The sequence below is a fragment of the Cryptomeria japonica genome, chromosome 8 (genome assembly GCF_030272615.1).
Source record: "Cryptomeria japonica chromosome 8, Sugi_1.0, whole genome shotgun sequence".
Classification (NCBI taxonomy): domain Eukaryota; kingdom Viridiplantae; phylum Streptophyta; class Pinopsida; order Cupressales; family Cupressaceae; genus Cryptomeria; species Cryptomeria japonica.
In genome coordinates, this window is record NC_081412.1 from 486,896,301 (window position 1) to 486,910,686 (window position 14,386).

Genomic DNA, 14,386 nt, shown 5'->3' on the forward strand with positions numbered 1-14,386 from the left:
AAATAGTTTTCAATAAATCTTATTTTGAAGAACACCTTGTACTCTGAGATTGTACCTTGATAATCTAAAATATATGTACTATTAGTATAAAGTTTTTTGTCATTAAAATACTGTCATCATGGCTTCGGTTGCATTCAAATATACTCAACAGTTTTCACACTGTCACAGATTTCAGAGCATATGTTTAATTCATAGGAACAAAAGGCTCACTGTCATCACTCTTTGACGCAAATTGATTTTACTTCATGGCAGTAAAGACCAGACTGTTCATAGAACAGTCTTGGTTATGCATCCATTAAGAATTTTATAAGAGAACAATCTTTGCAATGTAGCTAAGGGTTAAACCAAGTTTTGCGATGACCTAGCAACATATCATAATGTAATGGAAAGAAGAAACATGTTAAAATAGGTCTCTAGGTAACATATATCAGCGATTATAACCTTTTCATTTTTTTTTCAAAATCTATCATCGTACATTGAAAAATAGGATATCAATGATATTAAACAATAGAATTATCTAAGGTAGTTCAAATTTATCGTCTCATACATGGACTCCAAGTTATATGGAATTAGATACGAGAGCTTAAAGTATCAAATTTATAAGATATATATTCATTCTAAAAAAATTTAAGTGATTTTCAAAAATCTTTTGGAATGCATACACATCATATCATACTAAAAAACTGGTAGAAAATTTGACTTCTTTAAACAATTTTATTTCAATTGAATATAGAGTTGTAAAGAAAATAAATGTACTTTACATAAATTCATTGTATATGAGTAAACAAATTTAATGAAGAGATAATTATCTTAAATAATAAAGCTAGGGCTTGATAATTGTTAACAAATTATTTGTCTTAATTTGATGTCAAGAGTTTAATCTGTCATCAGACATGATATAAATTGATCAAAAAACCTATGAATTTGACCATGATTACCATAAAAAAAAATTGGATGGAAAAAGTCCTTAATATTTGATTCATAGTGATATAATAGGTTCTTTTAGAACACCATCACTTGCAAGTTCAAGGTACATTATTACTTTCATAGATGAATCTATCAAAATTATTTGGGTGTATATTCTACAAAAGAAAGATGAAGTGTTTGATAAGTTTAGTGTGTTTAAGGTCTTGATTGAAAAACAAAGTGGAACATCTATAAAGAGAATAAAGAGAGATAGAGGGGGGTACTAAATTCTGAATAAATCTTAAACTTTTGTAAATAAAATGTTGTAAAAAAGAAAAAGAAAAATTCTTATTCAACCCAACAAAATGGAGTTGCAAAAAGAATGAACACGACTATCATAGAAATGGCTTTACACTTTAAGAATACAAAAACTAAATTTTGGGCTGAAGCAATTCATATTGCACTATATATTTTGAATAGAACACCTCATAAGGTACTTATGAACCTAACACTATAAGAGGCATGGAGAGTTCAAAGCTTATAGTGTCTCATTTTTTAGTCTTGGACATAATGTCCACATTCCTGATGAAAAATGAAACAAATTAGATAGAAGAGTGAAATACATAGTGGTTCGGTTTACTGAGGAGTCAAAATGATATAGGTTATATAATCCTAAAATATGAGAAATTCACCTTAAAAGGAATGTATGGTTTGCTAAAGATATTGAAACTGATAATTCTACTATATTATCTTCCTCTCCCATATTGATTGAATGGGTATATTTGAATCAAGGTGGGTCATCTTCTATTGGAGGAGAAGGAACACATTTTGAATTATCAAGTGAAAACGATGATGAAGACACAAAGAAGACTAGAAGTATTCAAGAAGTCTATCAAGAAGGCACTAAGTTATTTTTTTGCTAATTGCACTCATATGACTAGGTTCATGTAGATTTACACTCTGAATACATATGAGGAAGCAAAAGGAAAAGATGAATGAGAAAAATCTATGCAAGATGAGTACAAATAATTGAAGAAAAATGGAAATTAGGAATTGACAACTTTTCTAAAAGGTAAAAAGATGATTGATTACAACTAGACTTACAAAATAAAGTATACAATAGCTGGAGATATTGATAAACACAAGGCAAGGCTAATGTCTAGAGGTTTTTCACAAAGAGAAGGTATTGGCTATACAAAAACCTTGGCTCGAGTTCTGAAAATGACTTCCATACATATAATAGTTTCTCTAGCTACAAATTTTGGTGTGAAAAGTTTTCAAATGGATGTATAGAGTGCATTTATACATGGTGAATTAAAAGAAGAAATTTGCATCCAACTACCACTAAGATTTGTTAAATTTGGTGAACATCTAATGTGTAGACTGAAAAAATTATTATACAATCTTAAACAAGCTCCAAGGACATGATACTCTAAAATAAATGAGTACTTTATAGAGGAAAAATTTAAATAAAGTAAAGATGATCCAAATGTGAATGTATAGCATAATGATGGTAAAATTATCATTATTGATATACTTTGTGTGGATGATTTAATCATTACATGGCATTACACACAGTATATTAAAAACACCAAGGAACAACTCAAACAAGCATTTAAAAGAATTCATCTAGGGTTGATGCACTATTTTGGGGACATGAATTATAACAATTAGAAGGAATGATCATGCTTTCTCAAACCAAATATGCTCTTGATATATTATTTTTTCTAATAATTATATACCATACCATATAGTTTACCATGTGAAGTAGGGTTAAAATTGAGAGCTAACTTCACTCAAAAGAATATGGATGACAAATTGCATAAATACGTAGTTGGAAGTCTCTTGTATCTTACAATAACAAGAATAGATATTGTATATGTACTTGACATTGTATTCAAATACATGACAGATTCACACATTAAACATTAGAAAGCAACTACAAGAATATGAAAAGACATTAAAGGTAATTATCAGCTTGGAATTAAATACAAATATGGAGGAGAGCCTACTCTAGTAGGGTATACAAATTTTGGTTATGTAGGTGATGTTGATGACAAAAAATCAACTTATGGATATATATTTCATCTTTGTTTAGTGGTGCAGGAGCACCTAGTGAACTTTATACCTCCATGAGGTCATTTTTGTTAATAGTTGCTTTATGTTGTGTTGAGTCATTTCATAAGGTCTTAAAAACTATTTCTAAGGTGTTTAAGGTTTCTTGAGTCATTATTAAGTTTATATGTGGTGGTTTGTCAAATTTTATAAATTCTTGCAAAAGTTGTCATGTTGTCAAAGTGCAAAAATGCAAGAATGGAAGTTGAAGAGTCAAGGGGTATTAGAAGTTGGTTGGTGGTTTGTAACTGATCAAAAAAATATTTAAAAGGTTTAAAAATACTTTGTATGGTCGACCACAAGGTTGGTGGCCAGTTGGATGCAAATTGGAATCAATAAACTCATTGTTTTCTTGCAAAATATGACTGTATGTTTTGTTGTACATCCATATACGAAATGGTACAAACCTGAAACTTACATGGTTGGAAAGATAATTTAATTTTAGACATTGTTTGTTCTTATCAGTCCAAAATATAAGTTCATTTGATTTGTCTAACAAGGTAATCTTCCTAGCAGCCCTGTTCAGAAATTAAGGTTCCAGTTTTGAAGGAAAATTCATATCTTTAGTTTCCACAGGTTTCAAACCATTCAAAATTTTTGAGAAATTCTGTTTTTAGGTTTTTTTATGATTTCCCAAGGTTTCAGGAATTATGAAGAAGGTTTACATATGGTATGAGAAAGCCCTAGGTTGAAACAATGTGTTTTTGTGCAAGAAGAGGTGGTTAGAGGTTAGGATTTGAAGAAATACCCTTGGGAGAGTGTTGATAATGATTTATTAAGAATGATAAGGTCAAACATGATATGTTTGAAGAGTTTTTAAGGTGATTTGGGTCTTGTAACATATAGAATCAATAAACCCTCTTGCTACCTAGCCTAATTAGCCTTTGGGCACAGCATAATAGTCAAGTTTTGAAGAGTTTGGTCCAAAGTAACCCATGCCAATTTTGAGATATATTATGTAACTCAATAAAGGGTATCTAAAAAGCCTCTCATGGTCTTTATTTGAGGTCTGCATCAAAATATATTAATGATTGTTCCTAGTTGGAAGGCTACAAGGAATGAAGGTAATTTGTATAGAAGAACCTCATAGAAAGAAACCATGAATTCTTGGATGGTCTTCTTGAGTTAATTATTTCATGTGTATTCTTTGAAAGGTTTCCTAAGTGTTGGCTAAGTCGTTGATCCTTAGACATCATTTGTGTGGTTGTAACCCTTGTGTGAACAAGAAGGTTAAAGTGGGACAATTAAGGGAATAACTAAAATTTTGAAAAGTCTAAGATTGCAGGAGTCATTGATGGGTTATTCATGTCATTTACACATATTCTAGAGTGTTCCATGAGTTTTTCGAAGGGTTTGGAGAGTTAGAGCCATTTGGTGATATGAAATCTTGAGTAGACCTTGTCAAGTTAAGACAAGAGTTGGAGTGAACTCATATGCTCTGCATCATTTAGGACTGATTTCTTGGAGCAATAAGAAAAAATTAATAGTGTCACTATCATCTACACTAGATGAATATGTTGGTTCATCAAATCCATCTAAAGAAGTGTTATGGCTTAGGAGACTACTTGAAAAAACACAACAAATGAAAAATTGTCCAATTAATATATATCGCACAATAATTAAAGCACTATCAAGCTAATAAAAAATATTGTATATCATGATAGATCCGAACATAAAATGCATCATCACTTTGCTCATGGTTCAATTGAAAATCAAGTGGTGCAACTGTAATTTTGGAGGAGAAGGTGTGTGCAAGTGTTGGAGATAATGATTATTTAAGAAATGGATCGATAAATGCTGTAGTTCTAGAAATTATATTTATCTATTGAATATTCCAAATTGTAAAACATTTCACTAAGTAAAATTTTCATTTTCTTCTAAAATTCTCTTTGAAAGCTTTTATTAAACATTCTAAAACATTTTAGAAATTTCTATAATATATATAAGTACATAAAGAATTCTACCACTATTAAAAAACAATAAACAACAAGCAGTTATGTAATTTGATAATACGTTCAAATGTTTTATTTGTTGCACTCTTAATTTTTTCTATTGCAAATATTTTATTTATTCAATATTTAAAAGAGAATCCTGACTATGTCACTTTCCCATTATCTAATCTGGTGAGGCGTAAGTTTAACTTTGATCCAACTAAATTCAAATTATATTGTATGCTGATGTACATTTGTACACAAAATATGACTTAAACAGTACTGTTTATCGTATATCCCTGTTCTTGTCTTTTTGAGGATTGTCCTCCTCTTCGTAGTAGCTTTCTTTGATGCTTCTGAACTTAATGAAATACTATGTAATATTGATAAAAAACTAAGTCAATATGACAATTTGCTCCTGAAAAAATATCGACGTTTGATGGCATGAGTTCTTTGTAGAGGCTGGTTACGTGAGACTGTGATGTGCCTATCTTGTCCTCCATGCTGCATGTCAAAGTTACTGTTTCTCTATTTCTTTATCCAGCTTTTGGAAGTACCGTTGTGGAAGATGGAAAAAAAATTTAAAAGGAACTAATTTTTTAAATAATTAGTAGGGCCACCAGGACATGGCACAACAGTAAAGCTTGCGTTGCCGAGACCAAGTCCACCTTAGTTTTTGAAATTCTCAAAATAGTTGTGTGAACGGGGAGATGGTGCGGCATAAAATAAACTGGCTACTAAACGCAGGTGTGAACGGAATCGAGAGGGATAGAGATTTGGAAGTAATACCTACCCAGATGGAATGATATGAGTGGAATTGTTAAAATATATAGAGACTATGAATTTTGTTCCAGTATTGAGGAACACGATAAGAAACAGAATAACCGTGTTCTTTATGAGGACTTGATTCTTCTAATTATGGAGCACTTTAAAGCCCCCGGATGCATACTGGGCTACAGAGGATGGAGCTTCTTTTGAGCAGAACATGAATTTGGTTTGGGAGGAGCAGAGAAAGGAGAACCCCCCTCTCGTGGATGAGAAAGGAAGATTTGTGAAGAGGAAGAAGGCACTGCATGATTCTCCTAGCTAGGTTGATGAGGTGTCAGATGCTGAGGAGGCAGGTGTTGGTTAGAACTTGGAAGAGGTGAATTTTATGGTGGAAGGGGCAAATATAATGGGTGGAGGGAAAGGCTCCTTGGGTGTGGCCCCTTCCCCTCCTTTGTCTAATCGTGCAGAGGACGACAGAACTAATCATCCACCCTTTCTTAGGGATCTGCTAAAGGACTCCCCTTTCCTTGGGAACTCCCCTGATCCTAATGAGATCTATTAAATTCATTTTCAAGATGATATAGACTTAGAAATTTCTCAAACATTCTCATTGGGAAGATAACATAGCCTCTCAAGGGTGAGATCCTTGAGTGTGCACGAGAATAAATTTCTTATGATAATTATCATAAAGAAAATGTATGCATGTTATATTGAACAATTGCATATGTACCACATGCTCTCCGTTTGTATTAGCAAGGAGAGATGGGGACCACAAATGCAAGACAAAATAGATAAGAAAGAATCTAATGAGATGGGACAACCTCCAAATAATTATAAGAATGATCTGATTAAGGATCTATGACTGATTGCATAAAAATGCTAACATTACAATGTTTAACAAATTGAAATTAGCATGTACATAAATGTTTAATTACAAATAAATTGAAGTGGTGAAATAGAAAAATTAGAGAGGAAGAGAAATAAGACACAAACAACAGGATTTGATTACGGAGTTCACCACAAGGTGACTATGTCTCCGGGTCTGCCCAACTGGGTGAGACCGATCCAATTATGCTCCAAAAATGAGTTTACAAAGAGTTACAAAGTCACTCCTATCCGCACAACGCCACTTTTCGAAGTGCAGGAGTGAAATACCAAAATCCACAATAGCTTCCTCTCGCTTCACCACTTGCAAATTACAAAAAAAAAAACTTAGAAAACACTTAGCCAAAATTTCTTCTCCAATCTCTTGACTAATTTCCCAAATTCACTTACAAAATTTATCTTCCCCATCAAATGTCCAACCTACCCTTTTTATACACATTTATTTACTAATATAGGTTAAAACCATATTATACCCATATCTCCCATTACAAGTAAAAATCAAAATATCTCCCTATTATAATCTCAATTATCTTTTATGGAAGGTTATCCCATTTTTTAGGGATCAAATAATAAGGGAGTTAAAATAAAAAATATATTTAAGGGGCTATATTTAGGAAACCAATCCCCTTTTATTCTCTCCATCACCCATAAGATAGCATGGTCTTTTATTTTAAAAGAGATCCCATTAAATAAGGGAGGTCCCACTTTGAAAAGGGATACTTCTTTTCTTAATGTATTTTATTTTTGTTTTATATATTTTGTTATTTGATTTATTTATTTTTTTGTATAAAATAATAAAATGATTCATTTTTCCAATAATGACTTGCCACATCATCATTTTGACAAAGTTTGATCAAATGTTGACCAAACTTTGACTTTGAATAATTTCCACATCTGAACTCCATTTTTGATGAAATGAGTTGCGTTGGAAAGCTCTCGCCGATCTCTTCAAAATGATGCCAAATTTGATGACTTTTGGCAACTTTGATTTTTGACCTTTTTTTATGGTCTTAGGTACTCAGTTTGACCCAAACTTTGACTAAGCACCATTTCCACATACAAACTCTATTTCATGCAAAATGAGTTGTGTTGGAGTTAGTATTCCAAAATCTTTACACTAGAGAAAAAATCTGGAGCATTGGAGGAACATGAAAATTCATTGAAAATGATCCCCTGGATCAAAGAAGATTGTACATTAATTTTGTTTCATGTATTTTAGGAGATGAAGTACATGTGAAAAATGGTCGGGTGATGGTTAAAATTAAGTTGGTCGTGGAGGGAATCAAGGAGAATGAAGATATGGGGTGAGAATACAAGGGAATTCTTATTATAGGTAGGGGAAGAGTACCAATAGCTGAAATAGTTCCAATAAACGTCACCTTAATACCATGTTGACCCCCCAAAACATAAAAAAAAAAGTGTCAGTACATAAATTAAAAAATACCAGTAAATATTTATTTTAACACCAATACATGTTTACAAATGAATTAGTAGTTGAAAACCAAAAAGTAAAAAAAATAAACAACTACTGGTACATTTCCTATTTTAATACAAAACATCTTGCACAAATAATAAACATTTTTTTTTTTTTTAAAACTTAATGTTTACATTTGCCACTTTATGCAAGTGGCTTAAGAGTACAAATGTACTCCAATTACAATTACATATGCACAGCTATTGGTGCATTACATGACATAAAAATAATCAATTGTAAACTTCTTAGACACTCAAGTGTACATTCTTCCAAATATCACTTCTCAACTTCATGCATTAAATGGATCTGCATTTGGTACCTATATTTGCAACAACTAGTGTAAGGCTCCCCAATATCCAAGAATTTGCATAAAATCCAATTTAAAAAACCAAGTTTCATTCAAAGCGAGGAAGAAAATTGAACAATTTGAAGCAATGGAGGACTACATATTTAATATGACATGACCAATTGTTTCCCATAAAAATTCAAATTTGAAAATAGCTAGCTACCACAATCGAATGCATTGCACATTTGAATTATATTATAAGAGAGAATTTTTCGTGTCACTTTCACTACAATCCAATTCATTGCATATTCCTGAGCTCTGCAAATACCCTCTGCACATTCCTTACTCGAGGGCGCACATTCAGGTTGGTACACACAAAATAACTAAATTCCCTCTGTTCAATGAACGTTAAATGTTATAAATCTTTCAATTCAAATTATATTGTTTTCAATAAACCAGCATTTCTTTCAATATAGTCACTGTAAATAATATAAACTAGCATTTCTTTCAATATAGTCACTGTAAATAATATTAACAGCCATATTGGATGTCCAATGATGGTTTACCTCCTTCCTAGCTGCATTATGCTTTGTCTATTGATGATTTCTTTGTATGCGGTTTACAATTTCATTTCAATGCTCTCGTATAGTTTAATAATGCCAAAATCCTCACAAAGAATGTTTAATAATGCCAAAATCATCACAGAGAATGGCAAAACAACTGAATATCTTTTCGTTTTCTTCGAAACCCCTTCATTATTTATCATTTCATTTTATGTGTGCATTGTTAAATGGTGTCTCTCTATTTATAATGCCAAAATCATTACAGTGAATGTGAAAAAAATTGATTATTGTTCATAATGGTTCGAAACCCCTTCATTATTTATCATTACATATATAAATATATAAGTATTATCATACAACAATTACTCCTATATAGTCACTCGTAAATTATAAAAGTATAATTATATACTCAAAATACATTCTAAGATAGTATTCATGCATTCCGAACTACATGAATATCTTCTTAAATACACAATTGTCTTTTATATACAATAACTTTTATATTATTGGGTTGATCAAGTCCAATAACAAAGTATGTAGTAAAATAAACCATGGTAATCTTGTCGAGCATTTTAACAATAACTAAAGAATATCAAATTATTAACATGTATTGAGCACTTCATAGGGAAACATTAGGTGTAACCATTAATTTATTAAAATCCAAGGGTGAAGGTTGGTTTAATTAGAAAGTTGATAATTTGTCTATAACAATGATGATTTTCATAGACCTGTGTCCTAGAAGATGAGACTTAACAAGATAATTGAGATCTAATGATGGCTATAGAATATTATTTTATAGGAAAATCATAAAAAATTATAGAAGCACAAGAAAACTAGTGATCCCTAGTAATTTCTATGATCCCAAAGGACCATAAAATGTTTATTTGTTGGGTTTACCATTGCTTTCACAATGTTTGTAAATTTAGTTGTATCATTAGATTAAATACCACAATATTATTAGCTTTGTGATGAATTCTAAGTTTTGAAGATAAGTCAAGGGCTTCATTACATCTTTCTATATTGTTGCTACCATAAAATCTTCAAAATGAATATCATTAAATGAAGTTCTGAATATATTTGATAAATCTATCCCACATATATTATTTTAGAGGTGGTTTCTCCCCCTATAAAAATTGTACATGTCCCCATGTCTAAGGTTAATAAGAACATTTTAGTTCTGAAACTTTTAAGCCATTGTATTATTTAACTAGCATATTCTAGTAGCTAAAGTATTTTACCAAATTCAAAAATGATCTTAGGACCTATGGGTTATGGGCCCATGATGTAACCTATAGCTTCATGGGCATTATTTATACATTATACAAAATAAGGGGGCTTGCAAGATGTGAAGCATCTATTATACAATTTCTAATTTCGAAGTGGCTAAGATTATTTAATTTACTTTCCCTAGTGATTTATACTTTCATGAATGTTACCATGTCTATATTATCCATCACTACAACTTCATGCACCCTTTATATACAATCAGTTAAGGGGGTTACATATGCCATCAATGTTTCATTTATGGGTTATGTTTTGGCATGATAGTTTCATAGTTACTTCCATACTAAAGGGAGTTTAATCAACCATTTTGAATAGTAAGAACCTTACAATTGAATGAACTCTCCTTTCATATTTTCACATAGTTGAACTAAAATTTAGAATTCCTCAATCTGTCAAATTGGATGTAGTTGTGATTGCAAATGGATTTCATAGAAGTAGAAGCTCACATAATGAAATACATTATAAGTTATAAAATGGGGAACAAAAGAACCTCAACAATAAAAAGAAAGCAACAACCACAAGGCACGGGATAACTATCCAAGAAAACACTATGGATATTTGAAAAAAAAGGATCTTGCATGGTTTTTAACTTTTAAAATTCTCAATCATGTAGGGGATGAGTGATCTACTTTCACATTAGATTGCAACTTGCAGTTTTAACTAGATGGATTCAAATGAATTTGAATGTGTATCATAGGATACTATTGGGTAATGATTATCAAAATTTATTAGTTTTACAATTGAATTATTAAATTTAACAAATCAGTTCAAAAATTTCTCGTCGAAATATTAAATAATGGTAATCAATAAGGCTCTGATGAACGAAATTGAACTCTAATAGATCTTATGCTTCCACAGATTCAACTTGTTATGTTGGTAGTCAAATGAATACTACTGGCTGCTACAATTGATTCTACTATTAACAGTTTTTGAAGGATAATCTTTGTTGGTTCAAAAATTGTCAAATTTGCTTATGATTTTAGGGATTAGTTTTTCAAATTTATTCAATATGCTTATAGATGTACTTTTCTAATACTTCCCAACAAGTGGTTGTGTATATTTCTATATATTTCCTGCATAATTATCAGCCAATTGAATACATACAATTTTTTTTGGATTTATTGCATGCTAAAAAAAAAAAAAAAAAATTGCCAATTTTTGTTGCATATCTTGGATAAAAATTGTGCTTGAGGTTGGATAAATTTTCCATGAGATATTTGCTTTGTTGGGGGTTATTACATAAATAAAATCCATATAGAAAAATGTAGTTCTTGGAGATCAAGCAGTGCAAATTTTCCAACCTCCTAGAGATAGCTTTATAGATCAATCCAGAACATCTCATTCTTAGTTTAAGTGTCAAATGTTTGTCATTTATTACATAATCAAATGGAGCAAGAAAGGTTAATGTAAACCTCTGGTTGCGAGATTGTTTAATTAGAAGCATGAGAGAACTCAAATAGGTGCAATAAAGTGGCTCATAATTCAATGTATATATAATGTGTTGATTTACTAACTACATGCTTTTTATTTTTATTTTGGAGCCTATTAAATTAAAATATTGATTACAAGTTGAAATATGTTTGCAGGCATGGGTCAAGGAATGTTCCAACTGTTGTAAATGAAAATATTGGTTGCTCGTAAGTTTAGAAATAATATTTTTTTGTAATTCAGTAGCCATAAGGATTTAGAAATCTATTCTGATTAGAAAAATAAGAATTCTTTGAGAGAAAACGTCAGATTACAAACGCGGACACACAATGGCAATAGAGTTCAAAGTCACAGTAAAATAAAAATAACAAACCAGAACCCTGTCCATGACATTCGGGACAAAAGGCGATGCTCTACTTGTCTCTTAATGCACAGATCCTCATTCGTTTATTGGAGTTTATTGGTTTATTGCTTGGATGATAATTAGATCTAAGTGAAAGAGACAAAATATGGAGACCTAAATGCAAGGAATCTATAAGCCACTTCTTCTTTTATTTTAAAGAATTAGAAATAGCAATAGTGACATTAGATATTTCTCAAGAAAGGGTTTTTTTTTTTTTTTAATTTCTGGAAGGTAAATTGCTTGAAAAGTTTGGAGATGAATAACATGAAATATTGATGATGCTAACCTAATCTCCAAGCTGTAGTGAATTTATCACCTAATTTTTATTTTTATTTTTTTTTAATCTAAGTTACTATGTCAGTTTGAATGGTGATTTGTTTGGAAAGTTAATTTATTGGCGCTCGATTTTTTTGATTTTTTTTTTTTTTTATTTCTATTTTATGGTTCTATAGATCAATTTGGCTCTAATACCAAATGTAACTACCTTTTTCATCCTAAGTAAATATTCAAAATATTGAGATAATCAATATATCTATTGTTATTAGGTCTTTAAATAATATTTTATGTAGTTACACAAATAGGTTATTTAATATAATGGTAAATGAATTACCCCTAATTCATATTAAAAAAACATTTAAAGACATAGCAACATAACATTTATTCGACAGTATTTACATGAGAACCTTTATAAATATTAATATGCATCAATAATCATAGAAATTCAAAAGCATTATTATGCAGTAATAAATAAACTAATGAAATTACTATCTACAAATATATATATATATATATATATATATGTAAATCACGGAGAGGTTTCTTTCCTACACGCAGAGGATTAGTTATAGGTATAGGGTTTCCAGGCAAGGGAGCACTCCAAGAGGACACGGTTCCTACACAGAACCCCACATGCCTTCACGGCATGAAATAAACATGGTCCTTACACAGAACCCCACATGCCTTCACAGCATGAAATAAACACAGCCCTGGCCAGGACACTCTCAGGTGTACGTTGTACCTCAAGTTGGACAAACACTGTATGCCCCTTCTCCAATTCCCAATGCCCAACCACCAGACCTTAACTATCCTCTCTCTTTTTCTTTTTTTTTCAATTTCTTTTTCCTCTACTATTCTCTCCCCTTGTCTCCTTCTTTATTGATTCATAGGTTTTAAATAATGTATCAAGGGTGGTAACAAAAGTCATAACCCTTCATAACAATTATAATGTCCATAATTATATTTATTTAATACTATTTATTATAACTCTATTCCATGGGAAAAACTTCCATAACAATATATATAAATAGATAGCTCGGAAGCTAAGAATATAAAGAAGTATATGCATCACAAGGATTAGAATAATATGCAAAAATTATAAGAAATGGGTGCATATGCATACACATATGTCAAATACTTTGAAATATTTACAAAAACTAAGGAATTAGTAAGAAGTAAGTGACCCAAGGAATACAAAATATTAGAAGATTTTATGTCATCCTTAGGGTGAAATTTTGTATAGTTTACAACTATGAAATAAATTTATTAGTTGCATGAATGTACATTTTGGAAGCAAATACATTGTGATAAAAATTATTATTGGAAAGAAAGAATTTGGCAATCTCATAAAAAGTATGGGAAATGAACAAAAGATAGGCCATGAAAGTATTAAGGTAGATGATACAATGAAGAGAGATACTATATAAAAGTGAGGTACACAAGATCTAGACAAGGAGGAAAAAAATAAATAAAAAGGGATGAAATATATATAGAAGAGTAGGTGGTAAGGGTAATCAAGTGAGATTATGGGTAAGAGTAGGAATGTCATAGGGAATTAAATTAGAATGAAATAGAGATAAATAGGCTAGGTTAGTGAAGAATGAGAGTGTTCCACAGTTGAGTTACTATTGGATGGGTTTTATATGGGAAAGAGCTGGGTATGAAATGGTAAGTGTACTAAGTAAATGAGAAAGTGTTAGGATGAGGAAAACAAGTGTTGGGAAAATTTAATAAAGCAGATAAATTTTTGTAGGGAAATATAAACAAAGTAAATTTAGAAATGAGAAAAGATGTTGTGAAGTATATGACAAGAAAGTAATGTAAATGAATTGTGACTATGTTATATGTAGTAAAACTTGACGTGTTATAATAAAAATGTAGAACTTAGATATTCAGTAAGCATAAACCAAATTATAACAAATTATATACGTATATGTATTCACCAACTTACATAAGATCATATCTAAATATACTTCGAAATAAGACTTATTGAAAAGTATTTTGCATTTTTAAGCAAGCAGACGATAAAGAAGTAGAAATAGAGGAACAGAGACGACAGTGGCATCA